The sequence below is a fragment of the Triticum dicoccoides genome, chromosome 7B (assembly GCF_002162155.2).
Source record: "Triticum dicoccoides isolate Atlit2015 ecotype Zavitan chromosome 7B, WEW_v2.0, whole genome shotgun sequence".
Classification (NCBI taxonomy): domain Eukaryota; kingdom Viridiplantae; phylum Streptophyta; class Magnoliopsida; order Poales; family Poaceae; genus Triticum; species Triticum dicoccoides.
In genome coordinates this window covers 278,158,383-278,176,866 of record NC_041393.1, presented here as the reverse complement: position 1 = coordinate 278,176,866, position 18,484 = coordinate 278,158,383, and the positions used below count along the sequence as shown (strand labels likewise).

The 18,484-nt window shown below is 40.9% G+C and overlaps 1 long non-coding RNA gene across 11 annotated transcripts; it reads right to left on the bottom strand.

The window, feature by feature from the left end:
• Positions 1-12,935: 12,935 nt before the first annotated feature.
• LOC119336768 lies at positions 12,936-16,246 on the bottom strand. 11 transcript variants are annotated; one of them, XR_005162808.1, is made up of 8 exons: positions 15,972-16,246; positions 15,682-15,891; positions 15,316-15,466; positions 15,150-15,206; positions 14,453-14,826; positions 14,128-14,243; positions 13,932-14,044; positions 12,936-13,848 (listed from the first exon to the last, which is right to left on the bottom strand). It is a non-coding gene; the product is annotated as an uncharacterized LOC119336768 (long non-coding RNA). The 11 variants fall into 11 exon arrangements; XR_005162814.1 differs by having other exon boundaries at positions 14,453-14,498; XR_005162812.1 differs by having other exon boundaries at positions 12,936-13,427; positions 13,757-13,848; positions 14,453-15,466.
• Positions 16,247-18,484: the final 2,238 nt, after the last annotated feature.

Here is an 18,484-nt window from a genome sequence, read left to right as displayed (position 1 = left end):
CTATAGATCTTGATGCCTGATAACCCACAAGTATAGGGGATCGCAACAGTTTTCGAGGGTAGAGTATTCAACCCAAATTTATTGATTTGACACAAGGGGAGCCAAAGAATATTCTCAGGTATTAGCAGTTGAGTTGTCAATTCAACCACACCTGGATAACTTAGTATCTGCAGCAAAGTATTTAGTAGCAAAGTAGTATGGTAGTAATGGTAAGAGTAGCAAAAGTAAAGATAGCAGTTTTGTAGTAATTGTAACAGTAGCAACGGAAAAGTAAATAAGCAAAGCACAATATGTGAAGAGCTCGTAGGCATTGGATCAGTGATGGATAAAATTATGTCGGATGTGATTCCTCATGTAATAGTTATAACATAGGGTGACACAGAACTAGCTCTAGTTCATCAATGTAATGTAGGCATGTATTCCGAATATAGTCATACGTGCTTATGGAAAAGAACTTGCATGACATCTTTTGTCCTACCCTCCCGTGGCAGCGGGGTCCTAATGAAAACAGAGGGATATTAAGGCCTCCTTTTAATAGACAACCGGACCAAAGCATTAGCACTTAGTGAATACATGAACTCCTCAAACTACAGTCATCACCGAGAAGTATCCCGATTATTGTCACTTCGGGGTTGTTGGATCATAACACATAATAGGTGACTATAGACTTGCAAGATAGGATCAAGAACTCACATATATTCATGAAAACATAATAGGTTCAGATCTGAAATCATGGCACTCGGGCCCTAGTGACAAGCATTAAGCATAGCAAAGTCATAGCAACATCAATCTCAGAATATAGTGGATACTAGGGATCAAACCCTAACAAAACTAACTTGATTACATTGTAAATGTCTGATGTCTACTACACAAACTTCTCCTTGTAGATGTTGTTGGGCCTCCAAGTGCAGAGGTTTGTAGGACAGTAGCAAATTTCCCTCAAGTGGATGACCTAAGGTTTATCAATCCGTGGGAGGCATAGGATGAAGATGGTCTCTCTCAAACAACCCTGCAACCAAATAACAAAGAGTCTCTTGTGTCCCCAACACACCCAATACAATGGCAAATTGTATAGGTGCACTAGTTCGGTGAAGAGATGGTGATACAAGTGCAATATGGATGGTACATATAGGTTTTTGTAATCTGAAAATATAAAAACAGCAAGGTAACAAGTGGTAAAAGTGAACGTAAATGGTATTGCAATGGTAGGAAACAAGGCCTAAGGTTCATACTTTCACTAGTGCAAGTTCTCTCAACAATAATAACATAATTAGATCATATAACTATCCCTCAACATGCAACAAAGAGTCACTCCAAAGTCACTAATAACGGAGAACAAACGAAGAGATTATGGTAGGGTACGAAACCACCTCAAAGTTATCCTTTCTGCTCGATCTATTCAAGAGTCCGTAGTAAAATAACATGAAGCTATTCTTTCCGTTCTATCTATCATAGAGTTCGTACTAGAATAACACCATAAGACACAAATCATTCAAAACCCTAATGTCACATAGATACTCCAATGTCACCTCAAGTATCCGTGGGCATGATTATACGATATGCATCACACAATCTCAGATTCATCTATTCAACCAACACAAAGAACTTCAAAGAGTGCCCAAAGTTTCTACCAGAGAGTCAAGACGAAAACTTGTGCCAACCCCTATGCATAAGTTCATCGAACCCGCAAGTTGATCACCAAAACATACATCAAGTAGATCACGTGAATATCCCATTGTCACCACAGATAAGCACGGCAAGACATACATCAAGTGTTCTCAAATCCTTAAAGACTCAATCCGATAAGATAACTTCAAGAGGAAAACTCAATTCATCACAAGAGAGTAGAGGGGGGGAAACATCATAAGATCCAACTATAATAGCAAAGGTCGCGATACATCAAGACTGTATCACCTCAAGAACACGAGAGAGAGAGAGAGAGAGAGAGAGAGAGAGATCAAACACATAGCTACTGGTACATACCCTCAGCCCCAACGGTGAACTACTACCTCCTCGTCATGGAGAGCACCGGGATGATGAATATGGCCACCGGTGAGGGATTCCCCCTCCGGCAGGGTGCCAGAACAGGCTCCCGAGAGGTTTTTGGTGGCTACAGAGGCTTGCGGCGGCGGAACTCCCGATCTATTGTGCTCCTCGAAGGTTTTAGGGTATATCGACTTATATAGGCGAAAGAAGTCGGTCGGGGGAGCCACGAGGGGCCCACGAGGGTGGAGGGCATGCCCGGGGGGCGCCCCCTGCCTTGGGGCCTCCTCGAAGCTTCCCTGACTTCAGCTCCACGTCTCCTAGATCACGTTCGTTCCAAAAATCACGCTCCCGAAGGTTTCATTCCGTTTGGACTCCATTTGATATTCCTTTTATTCGAAACACTGAAATAGGCAAGAAAACAGCAATTTGGGCTGGGCCTCCGGTTAATAGGTTAGTCCCAAAAATAATATAAAAGTGTTTAGTAAAGCCCATAAACATTCAAAACAGATGATATAATAGCATGAATGCTTGATAAATTATAAATATGTTGGATACGTATCAGCATCCCCAAGCTTAATTCCTGCTTGTCTTCGAGTAGGTAAATGATAAAAGAAATAATTTATGAAGTGTGAATGCTAGCAGGTGCATAAGTTTGATCAATTATAATTTCAATCACCTTTTCTAGCATCATTATATGTCATAATAGTAGTTCATCTCATAAAACTTCTGACGATCATGTAACAAGCTATTCACATGTTAAAGCATAGACTGTAAACATTCTTGAAAACTAGCAAACTTCATTCTCAGTCATCAAACAATTGCAATTCATCTTATTTTCAGGAAGGGTCTATGTCAGAGCTTTGATTTAGCAAACTCCACATACTCAACTATCATACAGTCTTCCATGATTGCTACCACTCAAAGCATATTCTTAGAACAAATAGCATCCATCGAACACAGAGAAAGATAGGGGCTTAGTGTTTCGCCTCCCAACTCACTTATCATATAGATAATTGTCAACAATAATAATTCATGATCAAATATATTTGCATGGCCATATATGCTTAGATCTTTCCCCAACACATGATGCTTGCCAACTAAAGAGTAGGTAGGAATGAGAAGGAATACTACTGACTCTTGCATAAAAGTAAAAGATAGGCCCTTCGCAGAGGGAGGCAGGTATTTGCAGATGTGCCAGAGCTCGTTTTTGAAATAGAGATGAAAATAATTTTGAGAGGTATGATCTCATTGTCAACATAACAACCAAGAGTTCCCAATATCTTCCATACTACATACATTATAGGCGGTTCCCAAATAGAATGGTAAAGTTTTTACTCCCCCTCCACCAACATTCACACTCCATGGCTTGTCTGAAACAACGGGTGTCGTCCAACTAACATCAAACCTGGGGGAGTTTTGTTTGCAATTATTTTTGATTTGATTTTGATCTTTTTGATCATGGGGCTGGGTATCCTGGTTACCAGCCATTTTTCTCATGAATGATGAGCGGAGTCCACTCATCTTGAGAATAACCCACCTAGGATGGAAGATACTGACAGCCCCTACTCGCTACATGAGCGATTCGGGCATACAAAACAGATTATTATTTGAAGGTTTAGAGTTTGGCACATGCAAATTTACTTGTAACGGCAGGTAAATACCGCATATAGGTAGGTGGTGGACACTCATGGAAGAAACTTGGTTCAAGGAATTTGGATGCACAAGCAGTATTCCCTCTTAGTACAGATATTTGGCTAGCAAAGGATTCAAAAAAGCAAGCACCACATGTTGGAGGATCTATAACAATATAACTTCTATACAAATATACCCAAGCATAACTCATTACGTTGTCTTCCTTGTCCAACTTCAACTAATTTGCTCAGGTTTGAAAATAATTAATGGGGCTCACAATCATAGAAGATGTCTAAGATAGTATATTTATACGTGAAATCTCTCTTCCTTCAATATTCTTTCATGAATTGTTCAAGTGACCAATACAATGCTTGCTAACCTTCAATAAATTTACTACCTCTACTTCTTAGATGTGAAGTCATGACTCCCAACGGGGTAAGCATATGAAACATATATAATTTCAGATTTATGACATTCAACTCATTCAACCATTTACTCATAGGATATAAGTGAAGCACATGAGTAAATGACAAACTACTCCAAAAAGATATAAGTGAAGATCAATGATTAGTTAAATAATTATGTAGATATGTGAAGACTCTCTATCATTTAAGAATTTCAGATCTTGGTATTTCATTCAAACATCAAGCAAAGCAAAATAAAATGACATGACACTCCAAGCAAAACACGTATCATGTGGTGAATAAAAATATAGCTCCAAGTAAAGTTACTGATGAATGAAGACGAAAGAGGGGATGCTATCCGAGGCATACCTAAGCTTAGGCTTTTGGTTGTCCTTGAATATTATCTTTGGGTGCCTTGGGCATCCCCAAGCTTAGGCTCTTTCTACTCCTTATTCCATAGTCCATCAAATCTTTACCCAAAACATGAAAACTTCACAACACAAAACTCAACAGAAAAATCGTAAGCTCCGTTAGTATAAGAAAATATAACCACCACTTAGGTACTGTAGTGAACTCATTCTAAATTCATATTGGTGTTAAAACTACTGTATTCGAACTTCTCTATGGTTCATACCCTCCGATACTACTCATAGATTGATCAAAATAAGCAAACAACACATAGAAAACAGAATCTGTCAAAAATAGAACGGTCTATAGTAATATGTATCAAACGTATACTTCTGGAACTCTAAAAGTCCTACCAAATTAAGAAGTCCTGAAACTTTTATGTACCAATCCATAGAAAAAAGAATTAGATCAAAAGCACGTTTCGGTGAATTATCAAAACTAATTTACTGGGTGCAAAAGTTCTGATCTTCAGCAGAATCAACACAACTATCACCGTAAGCTATCCTAAAGGTCTTACTTGGCCCTTTATTGAAACAAAAGATATAAAACATGATTAATACAGTAGCATAATCATGTGAACACACAAAAATAGTAAAGGTAAATATTGGGTTGTCTCCCAACAAGCGCTTTTCCTTAATGCCTTTTAGCTAGGCATGATTATGACAATGATGCTCACATAAAAGATAAGAAATGAAACATAGCGGGAGCATCATGAAGCATATGACTAGCACATTTAAGTCTAACCCACTTCCTATGCATAGGGATTTTTTGAGCAAACAACTTATGGGAACAATAATCAACTAGCATAGGAAGGCTAAACAAGCATAACTTCAAAATTTTAAGCACATAGAGAGGAAACTTGATATTATTGCAATTCCTACAAGCATATGTTCCTCCCTCATAATAATTTTCAGTAGCATCATGAATGAATTCAACAATATAACCAGCACCTCAAGCATTCTTTCCATGATATACTTGCATAGAAAATTTACTACTCTCCACATAAGAAAAATTCTTCTCATTAGGAATAGTGGGGGTATCATAAGAGACTTGAATACTATAAATTGTTTCCACATTAAAAGAGTAATGTTCAGAAAAAGGGTAATCATAATCATGACAGGTTTTATAAATATAATCATCACTACTTTTTATAGCATAAGTTTCATCATAAGTAGCAACTTTGTCCTCATCATAATCAATTGAAACCTCTTCCAAGATAGTGGAATCATCACTAAATAAAGTTGACACTCTTCCAAATCCACTTTGATATTCATCACAATACGATTCAACATCCTCCAAAATAGTGGGATGACTACTTCCTAAAGTTGACACTCTTCCAAACCCACTTTCATCAATATAATCATCATAGGTAAGAGGCATGCTATCATCATAACAACTTTGCATATCAAAACTTGGGAGGCTAAAAATATCATCTTCATTAAACGTAGCATACCCAAGCTTGGGACAAACATTAATTTCAGCAAATATATTCTCAAATATGTCATCCTCATCAAACATAGCTTCCCCAAGCTTGGGCCCTTTCATATCATAAGCATAATCACTCTCATCATTAATAGTGTGGATGGCACCAATAGTATAGCAATTATCATCATCACAATGAGTAGTAGGAGCAACATCATTTGGGAGGGATACCTTTTTACCTTTGCTTCTCCGTTTTCCCTTTTTCTTCTTCACATTATGTGTGGGTTCAACCTTCTTCTCTGAGCTCCTTATTGATGAGATTGGTTGAATAGAAAGCTCCTCCTCGTTACCTGATTCATCATAAGAAATAATAGGAGGATAATGGGAAGTCTCTTCCCTTTCATTAGTGTTCTCTTCATCTTCTATTTGCTTTCTTTTCTTTATGTAATTGGCAATATAAGGATTTTCAATGCAATTCATCGCACAATACATATAAATTTCCTCTAGATCTATATCAAGAAATTTCTTAAGGGCAAATTCAGGAAGATTCTTAGTTAAACGTTTCAATTCTTCATAACCCAAAAGCAAACTAAGTTCATTATAATGTGCAAGGGAAATCAAATCATCACAATTTTTGGACACGATTCGATCATGAAACAATTTGCATCGGAGATGTAAATGACCACGTTCATTGCAAAGTTCACAAGCACAGCAAAGGAAATTTAAATTTTCAGCACTCACATTTAGCCTTCCTTGCAACAATTTAGTTTCTAAATGCTTATGCCTCTTGCAATATCTATTTTCCCTATTTGGTGTGTGCCTGCAAACCCAATGCACTCCACAAAAATCGACATGCTTATAGGAGACATTTTCATCATAACTAGTGCAATCATCATTACAAGTGCAACCATCATTAGTACTATGGATATTCAAAGAGTTCATACTAACAACATTGCAATCATGCTCATCATTCAAAGATCTAGTACCAAACATTTTATAGACTTCTTCTTCTAGCACTTGAGCACAATTTTCCTTTTCATCATACTTACGAAAGATATTAAAAATATGAAGCGTATGAGGCAAACTCAATTCCATTTTTTATAGTTTTCTTTTATAAACTAAACTAGTGATAAAACAAGAAACAAAAACATTCGATTGCAAGATCTAAAGATATACCTTCAAGCACTCACCTCCCCGGCAACACGCCGGAAAAGAGCTTGATGTCTACTGCACAACCTTCTTCTTGTAGACATTGTTGGGCCTCCAAGTGCAGAGATTTGTAGGACTATAGCAAATTTCCCTCAAGTGGATGACCTAAGGTTTATCAATCCGTGGGAGGCGTAGGATGAAGATGGTCTCTCTCAAACAACCCTGCAACCAAATAACAAAGAGTCTCTTGTGTCACCAACACACCCAATATAATGGCAAATTGTATAGGTGCACTAGTTCAGCGAAGAGATGGTGATACAAGTGCAATATGGATGGTAGATATAGGTTTTTGTAATCTGAAAATATAAAAACAGCAAGGTAACAAGTGGTAAAAGTGAGCGTAAACGGTATTGCAATGGTAGGAAACAAGGCCTAAGGTTCATACTTTCACTAGTGCAAGTTCTCTAAACAATAATAACATAATTAGATCATATAACTATCCCTCAACATGCAACAAAGAGTCACTCCAAAGTCACTAATAGCGGAGAACAAAAGAAGAGATTATGGTAGGGTACGAAACCACCTCAAAGTTATCCTTTCTGCTCGATCTATTCAAGAGTCCATAGTAAAATAACATGAAGCTATTCTTTCCGTTCGATCTATCATAGAGTTCGTACTAGAATAACACCTTAAGACACAAATCAACCAAAACCCTAATGTCACCTAGATACTACAATGTCACCACAAGTATCCGTGGGCATGATTATACGATGTGCATCACACAATCTCAGATTCATCTATTCAACCAACACAAAGAACTTCAAAGAGTGCCCAAAGTTTCTACCGGAGAGTCAAGATGAAAATGTGTGCCAACCCCTATGCATAAGTTCATCGAACCCGCAAGTTGATCACCAAAACATACATCAAGTAGATCACGTGAATATCCCATTGTCACCATAGATAAGCACGGCAAGACATACATCAAGTGTTCTCAAATCCTTAAAGACTCAATCCGATAAGATAACTTCAAGAGGAAAACTCAATTCATCACAAGAGAGTAGAGGTGGACAAACATCATAAGATCCAACTATAATAGCAAAGCTCGCGATACATCAAGATTGTATCACCTCAAGAACACAAGAGAGAGAGAGAGAGAGAGAGATCAAACACATAGCTACTGGTACATACCCTCAGCCCCAAGGGTGAACTACTACCTCCTCATCATGGAGAGCGCCCGGATGATGAATATGGCCACCGGTGAGGGATTCCCCCTCCGGCAGGGTGCCGGAACGGGCTCCCGAGAGGTTTTTGGTGGCTACAGAGGCTTGCGGCGGCGGAACTCCCGATCTATTGTGCTCCCCGAAGGTTTTAGGGTATATGGACTTATATAGGAGAAAGTCGGTCGGGGAGCCATGAGGAGCCCACGAGGGTGGAGGGCGCGCCCAGGGGGGTGGGCGCGCCCCCCTGCCTCGTGGCCTCCTCGAAGCTTCCCTGACTTCAGCTCCACGTCTCCTGGATCACGTTCGTTCCAAAACTCACGCTCCCGAAGGTTTCATTCCGTTTGGACTCCGTTTGATATTCCTTTTCTTGGAAACACTGAAATAGGAAAGAAAACAGTAATTTTGGCTGGGCCTCCGGTTAATAGGTTAGTCCCAAAAATAATAAAAGTGTTTAGTAAAGCCCATAAACATTCAAAACAGATAATATAATAGCATGAATGCTTCATAAATTATAGGTACGTTGGAGACGTATCGGTCTCATCCAACCCATCACTTTCCAGCAAGCCTACGATGGAATTACTAATGCACGGCGGTGAGCATCATGAAATTGGTGAAGGAGGATGGTTGATGATGACGACGGCGACGAATCCCCCTCTTTGGAGCCCCGAACAGACTCCAGATCAGCCCTCCCGAGAGAGATTAGGGCTTGGCGGCAGCTCCATATCGTAAAACGCGATGAAACTTTCTCTTTGATTTATTTCTCTGCGAAACGGAATATATAGAGTTGGAGTTGAGGTCGGTGGAGCATCAGGGGGCCCACGAGACAGGGGGCACGCCCAGGGGGAGGGGGCGCGCCCCCCACCCTCGTGGACCTAGCCTTGATTCTTTCGCCAGTATTTTTTATATTTTCCAAAAGTTATCTCCGTGGATTTTCAGGTCATTCCGAGAACTTTTGTTTTCTGCACAATAAATAACAGCATGGCAATTCTGCTGAAAACAGCGTCAGTCCGGGTTGGTTTCATTCAAATCATTCAAGTTAGAGTCCAAAACAAGTGCAGAAGTGTTTGGAAAAGTAGATACGTTGGAGACGTATCAACTCCCCCAAGCTTAAACCTTTGCTTGTCCTTAAGCAATTCAGTTGATAAATTCAAAGTGATAAAGAAAAAGTTTTACAAACTCTGTTTGCTCTTGTTGTTGTAGATATGTAAAGCCAGCATTCAAGTTCTTAGCAAAGATTATGAACTAACCATATTCACAATAACACTTAGGTCTCATGTTTACTCATATCAATGGCATAATCAACTAGCGAGCAATAATAATAAATCTCGGATGACAACACTTTCTCAAAACAATCATAATATAATATAACAAGATGGTATCTCGCTAGCCTGTTTTGAGACCGCAAAACATAAATGCAGAGCACCTTTAAAGATCAAGGATTGACTAAACATTGTAATTCATGGTAAAAGAGATCCAGTCAAGTCATGCCCAATATAAATTAATAGTAATGAATGCAAATGACAGTGTGCTCTCCAGCAGGTGCTTTTTAATAAGAAGGTGATGACTCAACATAAAAGTAAATAGATAGACCCTTCGCAGAGGGAAGCAGGGATTTGTAGAGGTGCCAGAGCTCGATTTTAAAATAGAGATGAATAACATTTTGAGCGGTATACTTTCATTGTCAACGCAACAACTATGAGATCTTGATATCTTCCATGCTACATACATTATAGGCGGTTCCCAAACAGAATGGTAAAGTTTATACTCCCCCACCACCAACAAGCATCAATCCATGGCTTGCTCTAAACAACGAGTGCCTCCAACTAGCAGCAACCCTGGGGAGTTTTGTTTAATTATTTTGATTTACTTTGATCTTTTTGATCATGGGACTGGGCATCTCGGTTACCAGCCATTTTCTTGTGAATGAGGAGCGGAGTCCACTCCTCTTGAGAATAACCCACCTAACATGGAAGATACAAACATCCCTAGTTGAAACATGAGCTGCTCGAGCATATAAAACAGAATTTCATTTGAAGGTTTGGAGTTTGGCACATACAGATTTACTTGGGACGGCAAGTAAATACAGCATATAGGAAGGTATGGTGGACACATATGGAATAACTTTGGGGTTTATGGAGTTTGGATGCACAAGCGGTATTCCCGCTTAGTACAGGTGAAGGCTAGCAAAAGACTGGGAAGTGACCACCTAAGAGAGCGACAACAGTCATGAACATGCATTAAAATTAATCAACACTGAGTGCAAGCATGAGTAGGATATAGTCCACCATGAACTTAAATATCGTGAAGGCTATGTTGATTTTGTTTCAACTACATGCGTGAACATGTGCCAAGTCAAGTCACTCGAATCATTCAAAGGAGGATATCATCCTATCATACCACATCACAACCATTTTAATAGCATGTTGGCACGCAAGGTAAACCATTATAAGCTCCTAGCTAATTAAGCATGGCATAAGCAACTATAATCTCTAATTGTCATTGCAAACATGTTTATTCATAATAGGCTGATCAGGAATGATGAACTCATCATATTTACAAAAACAAGAGAGGTCGAGTTCATACCAGTTTCTCTCATCTCAATCAGTCCATCATATATCGTCATTATTGCCTTTCACTTGCACGACCGAATGGTGTGTATAATAATAATAGTGCACGTGCATAGGACTAAGCTAGAATCTGCAAGCATTCAATTCAAGGGAGAAGACAAAGTAATATGGGCTCTAAATTAAATCAACAATCATGCATATAAGAGCCACTAAGCATTTTCATTATGGTCTTCTCCTCTCGACCCCCAAAGGAAAGAAAAGAAATAAAACTATTTACACGGGAAAGCTCCCAACAAGCAAAAGAAGAACGAGAAATCTTTTTGGGTTTTCTTTTTAATTACTACTACAAGCATAAAAATTAAACTAACTAATTTTTTTGTTTTTTTTAAGGTTTATCAAACACACAAGAAGAAAATTAGAAAAATAAATTAAACTAGCATGGATAATACAATGAAAGAGTATGAACACCGACAACTAGAATAAGTGTGTGAACATGAATGTAAAGTCGGTGAGAAATACTTACTCCCCCAAGCTTTTCCGACGCCGAACGGTCCATCAAAACGCTTTTCCGACGAGGCCGAGTGCCCTCCACCGTGTTTTCGTGCTCGACATCATTTAGCCGCCGGCCGGCCGACGTGGCAAGGCTAGGCCCCACCTCTGGGTGGCTGATCGTGGGCCCCACGGGTCCTAGTTGATTGGGTTGACCTAGTCAACTACTGACTAGGCTAACTAGTGACGCTGACGTGCGGACCCCACCGCTTAATCCTCTAATTAAATGTTTTAATAATTAAAACTAATTAGTTTAGTTAGTTAGTCTATGACAGGCGGGGCCTACCTGCTAAATAACTCTGTTTGTTTAGTTTTAAAGATCTGTTAGCTCTCTATCTATGACATGTGGGTCCCACTGGACCCACGGGTCAGGTTTGACCTGGTCAGGCGCTCTGTTGGTTGCTGACATCATCAACACATCGTGCTGACATCATAACTCCTTCTGTTTATTTAATTAACTAGTTGACCCGTTGCGCCAAATGGCGCAGAGACCTGCTGAAGACATATTGTTGATGAAAAGAGTTTCATGCTGCAAGAACCTTCAACTAAATCATGGTATTTTGTAAACATGTTTATTGCGTTGTTAAATAATAGTCTGGAAAAAGGGAAATTTTGCATAATATGAATATGTTCAATTTGAAAAAATGGCCACTGTGATGAGAGAGTAAAGTTGGCATGATTGTATTTTTTTAGCAAGTTTGAAAACATGGTTATCATGATGAAAAATCTGGCCATGCATATATTTCTTGGAAAAAAAGAGGGGGAAAGATAACCCTAGTTGACCTGTTGCGCCGAATGGCGCAGAGACCCGTTAAAGCCATGTTGTCGATGAAAATAGTTTCATTTTGCAAGGACATATTCGATATTGGTAGTAGAAAGGCCATGTGTTAAATCATATTATATTGAAAACATGTTTATTCCATGTGCGCGATGAAAAGATATTCAAGGTTTAGTTGTGGGCAAGCACATATGGAAAAAAATTTAATCTCCTTTAGTCTGGATAAACGGTAGTTTGCCGTTGCGCCAAATGACGCAGAGGCACGCTAAATCCATGTTTGCGATGAAAAAATATCCATGGTTGAATCCCTTTTAATATGAAACATGATGGATTCGTGTCTATAATTAGATATATATACACATTTTATTTTGGTAGCAGTCCCATTTAAATCAAAATAGAGTTTTTGGGTTGGCCGCTTGGAGTAGAAACGTTGGGTCAAATAGCGCAGAGTCCCATTTAAAACCATGGGCGCATTGAAAATACTTAAATTTTTTTGTAATTTTAGGTGTGAGTAACCACTTGATACCAACGCAAATCATTTTAATCAAAACTTAATAATGATTTCTCTTTACAAATATTTACATACTTGAGCATGCACAATTTGTAATCAATTACATTTTTAAACATGAGATTGAAGTAGCTAACATTTTGCATTTAAGATAGCATATGATGAGATAGGAACAAAAGTTTGGTTCTTCCTGAGACTCACCAAACTTCAATACACACATACACTAATACATAGACCCAACAAAATCAGATTAGTGGTTTCAAATAGTTGAGCCTGCAATTAGAAAGTCCAAGGAGTTATGAACTTGTGCACTAAAAAAAAGTAAACATATTTGACAATAAAATGTACTTAATACATGATAAACATTGTGTACAAGAGAATGGTCAATTAAATCATATAATTTGGTTCTATACAAAAGGAAATTTCCTCTTTTGTGTACATCCTAAAGACCACCCCCTTGTGATGAACGCTTTATCCTTCGAGTCAAATGGCACAGCTCCTGTCCTTTGTGGCAAAATAATACCCATCAATGTCCAAAGCAAAAAGATTATGTAATGCATCGCAACTGATTGATTGTTTCATCTCCGCAACTACAAATCGTGTCTTCAAAAGGTTGCAGAAGCTCTAAACTTCTCCGGAATAGCTGCAACAGAAAAGAATAAGCTATACCAGCAGTTGGTAATCCCATGAATCGTGTCTTCATGGCCCCACCTAGCTAGTATTAACAAACGCCAAAAGTTGGTGATCCCATGAATGTATTAAGTGATTGTCTTAAAAGTTTGTACCAGACCTCACACAATATCCCTGCAAAAATTGGACAAACTAAAACTACTAATACTTTGAACTTGCACAAAACTGAAAGGTACCATTTTTATTCAAGCTACATTTACAGGCTGCTTTTTAGTTACAGAAAGTTGGGAGAAACATAATCAAAGCAAGCCCGCAGATAGTGATAGATGAGGCAGAACAACTACTACGATCCAGTCTCAACATATCAATTACGATGGATGGGTTGTATAGTGGTTGCAATACATTTTAAAATATCAGCAGCGAGATGTTTAGCTCAACCGTTCTATTATGCAATTGCAGAGAGCAAAATAAGTTAATTTTACGTGAGCATCAAGGAGTATAACTGGTTCATGAGATATTCCGAAGTCGACATCTGCAGTACAATGCTTTGCTGCTTTGGTTTCCTCAGTTTGTGTAGCAAGCAGAGGATGCATCCCTACAGAAAATAATCACCTAATTAAATTTTGTGCAGTTAATTTGGAACATACCGATGCAAAGAGCAAAATAAGTTAATTTTACCTGAGCGTCATAGATTCTAACTCGTCCTTGAGATATCCTGAAGTCAACACATGCATTCAATTGCTTTGCCACTTTGATTTCCTCGGTTTGCATAGCAAGCGGATGATACACTCCTACAGAGAACGGTCACCTAATTAAATTGTGTGTGGTTAATTTGGAACATACTAATGCAGAGAGCAAAATAAGTTAACTTTACATGGGAGTCAAGGAGTATAACTCATCCATGAAATATCCTGAAGTCAACAGCTGTTGTACAATGCTTTCCCATCACTTTGATTTCCTCAGTTTGCATAGCAAGAGGAGGATGCATTCCTACAAAGAACAGTCACCTAACTTAACTTTTGTGTTGCTCAAGTTTGGTATGGAATGAACTGCTAAGGCTATCTTTGGTATGATTCTCAAGTAACCGTATCGACCCGGAAAAGCTTTTGAAATTTTAGATGTGTTGAAGCATAGAAGCTCGATAACAAATTAGAGATTACAATGCGGAAGCATTAGTCATTATGTGCATTAAAACTAACCTTGATGCCTCCAAACTTCTGCAACATTAAGAAGACGTCTTTGCCTCTGTTTGAGTAGAAATATGGTCCATTAGTTTGCAGAAAAGGAAAGATAATAAACAAGATATATTTGAAGCTTGAACAACAGATTTACACTATGAAGAAAGCAAAAAAAAAATCTTCCTACTAACATCATTGGGAAGACATGAACATCTACATTAGGTTTCGCATGGCATTAAATTAAACAAAGGTAACCAGTTAAATTCCAGACCAATGTAGAATCTCAGCTTTACACGGTAAATCTAAACCATTTGTTCATCACACAAAAATTAGGAGCCAGTAGAAAGGATGGGGACCAAATATCATCTGCAGCAGTAGCTCACAAAAGTCGGAACCTGCGAGCGCGGATCATGAGAATGTCAACAAACAATATAGCCTGCAGTTCTTTCCTCCTTATCATGTTAGGAGCAAAGCCCATAATACCATATTACTATAACTTGTGAATAATAAGCTCACAAAAAAGTATAATTGTCCAGGGAAACTTGGTTTTCAATTTTAAAGTTATAACAGAACATTTGGTCGCAACAAATATGAATGATTGGGTTTAAAGCCTGAAAAAGTAGATTTCGCTCAATTTCTTAAAGCCATGGACCTAGTTCAATTATACAATAGACTAATCATTGTTTAGGCAAACCATGAGAAGTCAGATTCCACTTACAAAAATACATTAAAGAGCCTGCAGTTGAATGCAGACAAAACTGAATTTGGCTCCGGCCTACAAATAGCAAGGATTAAGTGGAGAGAACAAGGCAGCTGGCCAGGCTGCCGCATGGAGCTAGGTAGAGAAAGCTGACTTACTAACATCACTAAAAGAAGGAGCTTACCTAGGTCGAGGTCGGAGGACGCGCTACCATGGTTGCTGAAACACGAACTCCGTCCAGATCTCCTCATCCTACTCGAAGCTGCTGGTGGATCCACCTTTCTTCATTCTTCACAAATTTCCAGCGGCTGTAGCTTCAAAATGTGTGGAACTCACTGCAACACAAAATGAGATAATACATTTTTTGAAAAAACATGAAGTTGTTGCAATTCCCATAATGTCTCAACTGAATTTAACTGAAGAACAAAGGCGACACTACTGGCTCCTCGTATTAAACAAATTTAACTGAAGAACAAAGGCAACACTACAGGTTCCTCATTTTTTTCAACTGAATTTAACTAATCTCATAGTAGTATTTTGGGGTTCGTACCACTGCTGCTCACCGTGTGCCATGGCCCCATGGGGAAGATGTGCGTCAGATGGGGAGGTGGCCGGCATGCCTGCGGGGAGGTGGACGGCGCGCGGCGGCGGGACCGGGCCATAGGTCTGAGCGCATCCGTCACCACCGGCAAGCAGCCGAGCTGCTCCCATGTGACCATGTCACTCCTGGCCTCTCCTGCTCCAGATCGAGGCCATGCTCCTGGCGCCCTCAAAAAGAGAGGAAGAGGAGGTGAGGCGGGAAGGAAGATGGGCAGAAGGGTAGCTCACAAGAGTCGGAACCTGCGAGCGCAGCGGCGACGACGGGGCCGGTGGATCTGCAAGCGCCATGGCCACCTGACCTGCTCGCTACCCCTCTTCTCTTCCCTTCCCTCCCTTCCCTTCTGAAACGGGAGGGGGGAGGTTGCAGGCGGAGGCTGGCCGGAGGAGACGGGCGCGAGTGGCGGCAGGCTAGGGTTTCCCACCAAAGGCGGCTGGCCAGGGAGAGAGATCGAGGAGGGAGGGAGCGGTGCGGGCGAGGGGATTGGGCGTGGGGCAGGGAGGGAGTGGTGCGGGCGGGAGGATTGGGCGAGGCCTGCCCCACACTCCCGCAGATGGCACGGCGCGCACGCGGCGGGCGGGGAGAGGGTGATTCTGCACATTGAATCAGTTCGCCCAGCCAACACGGGTGCTGCAAGAGCCCACCGGTCATTGGCTATACAAAGTCATCGTGCAGTAAAAACGAGCAGTGAAACAGCCAGCAAACATCCAACGCCTGAAACGAAGTCAAAGATCGGACTTCCGAAGATCGAACGGCCAACGAAGCCTGCCATCGAGGGAGCTCAATGGTAGCGAGTTGGCTAGCCTCTTTTATGTTTTAAATTCCAGAAAATGTTTAAAACTTAGAAAAATCATATAAACTAATCCGTAACTCGGATGAAAATGTTTTCTACATGAAAGTTGCTCAGAAAAATCCAATGAATCCGAATACATGGTCCGTTCATCTGTCACGTGCACCTAGCATGCTGAACATGGAACATTCCCCCTCCAGCCATCTGTCTGACACAAATCCGGAACCGGGAAAACATTCCCGGTTGAATTCCCCTTTCACCTTATTCGTGTAGCCATACGTTAGGTCACACCCGGCACAGCATATTGCCATGTTATGCTTTGTGCTGCTATGTTTGCTTTATATTTAGTGTTTCTTCCCCCTGTTCTCTTCGGTAGACCCCGAGACTAATGTTGCCCCTGTGATCAACTACGTCGACGACGAAACTTCTTCCTTTTCAGCAGAGCTTCCAGGCAAGCCCCCCCCCCCTTTGACCATCCCGATATCGCCCATTCCATTATCTCATGCTTGCATTAGATTTTGCTACTGTAATTGATTGCTCCTATTCTGATGCATAGCCTGCTTTTGTAACCTTCTTATTGTTACCTACCTGCTTATCCTAAACTGCTTAGTATAGGTTGGTTAGTGATCCATCAGTGACCCTCACCTTGTCCTTGTTGCCCCTGCTTCATCATCGATGACTCGATCAACATGATCGACGACCAGAGCCCGACACCTCACATCACATCACACCCCTTTTGTTGTTCGACTCTGTAGAGTTACCGTCGAGTGCCGAGGGTGGTATCTCATACATCACTCCTGATGAGATCTCTGTAGTGTAGCTATTCAGTTGTGGTCATCGAGGGTGATCCCTCCTTAACCACTTCTGATACGGCTCTGTCGTGCAACCCCTCAAGTGTGAACCTCGAGGGTGGTTCCTCCTACGTCACCTTCATGATTACATCGAGTGGAATCCACTGAGGGTGATTCCTCGGAGTTTCCCCCTGGTGTTTGGATACACAGATACTTGGACTTTACAACTGTTACTTGGAAAGGCGGGTCGACCCTGAGGGGTACCCGTGAGTGATGTGGATACGGGATGACCTGGAGGGTACCCAGGAGTTGAATACGAGGCATGGCCGGGCATTCTTAGACCTTGCCACAAGTCCTCAAGACGGGGCGACGGGGTCATATCTTTCGTGAGTCTCTGCTCGTGAATGCACTACCAACACATTAACGGTTTGGATATTCGATCCGAGGGGCCTCTGGCCTGATAGCACTAACCACCACGCGGGAATAAGTATGGGCACTCTGCATCATACGTATCAGCCAAAAGCTCACTAACGTCAGCGATGGAGCGGCGCGCGTTGGGTTGGACTGCGTAAGCACCTGCCTTATTTAAAGGAGGTTGCCAGGTCTTCTCACCGGCCACCCTCACAACACGCAGGATTGCAAAGGGAGATTGTCCCATGACCCCTTCGCATTTAGGATGTAGACCGGCGTGCTGGCCTCTCTGTTGAGCCTAGGTAGGACTACGGTGTGTTGATCGGTTGATGCCGGTCATGACCTGATGGTGTGTCCGGCCGGAGTTGATCGAGCGTGTTGGTAAGTTGGTGCACCCCTGCAGGGAAGAAAACATCTATCGATAGCCTATCCTACGGTAACGGACACTCGGAGTTGTATCCCGATCGATACAACTAGAACTAGATAATGAATGCTGAGGCATGTAAGGGAAATGATAGCTTCGGGATTGTTTCCTCGCAGGGAGTCGAAGAAGTGATCTCTGGGCGCTAATGATACAACATGTTTGCTAAATATAAACTGAAGTTCTATACTCTTCTGAATGCTGCAAGATGCTTGGAGCTACTTGAAGATGCTAGTCTTCGATAGGCTAGGCTTTCCCCTTCTCTTCTGGCATTCTGCAGTTCAGTCCATGGATACTACCCATTTCATTGATACCGATGCATAGGTAGTGTAGATCATTGCT